The following is a 575-nucleotide window of genomic DNA, read 5'->3' as shown; positions in this document are numbered from 1 at the left end:
AAGGTAGAACGGAGGTGGTTGTCAGTCACACGTTCATAGTTGAGAATGATGATGAGTGTCACGGATCATCACATTCATCCGATTTAAGAACAAGTAATATCTTAGAATGGAAGCAGGCATGATTGAATGAAAAATAGTAGTAATTGCATTAATCCATCAAGACACAGCAGAGCTCCTCACCCCCAACCATGGGGTTTAGAGACTCATGCCGTGGAAGGTACACAAAGAAACGTGTAAAGTGTCATGAGGTACAGATACAATGTCAAAAGATCCTATTAATAGTGAACTAGTAGCCTAGGGTTTACAAAAGATGAGTAAATGACATAAAAATCCACTTCCGGGCCCACTTGGTGTGTGCTTGGGCTGAGCATTGAAGCATTTTTGTATAGAGACTCTTCTTGGAGTTAAATGCCAGCTTTGGTGCCAGTTTGGGCGTTTAACTCCCATTCTTGTGCCAGTTCCGGCGTTTAACGCTGGAAATCCTGAGAGTGACTTTGAACGCCGGTTTGGGCCATCAAATCTCAGGCAAAGTATGGACTATTATACATTGCTGAAAAGCCCAGGATGTCTACTTT

Source organism: Arachis duranensis, chromosome 7 (assembly GCF_000817695.3).
Source record: "Arachis duranensis cultivar V14167 chromosome 7, aradu.V14167.gnm2.J7QH, whole genome shotgun sequence".
Classification (NCBI taxonomy): Eukaryota; Viridiplantae; Streptophyta; class Magnoliopsida; order Fabales; family Fabaceae; genus Arachis; species Arachis duranensis.
Note: the sequence above shows the minus strand (reverse complement) of the source record.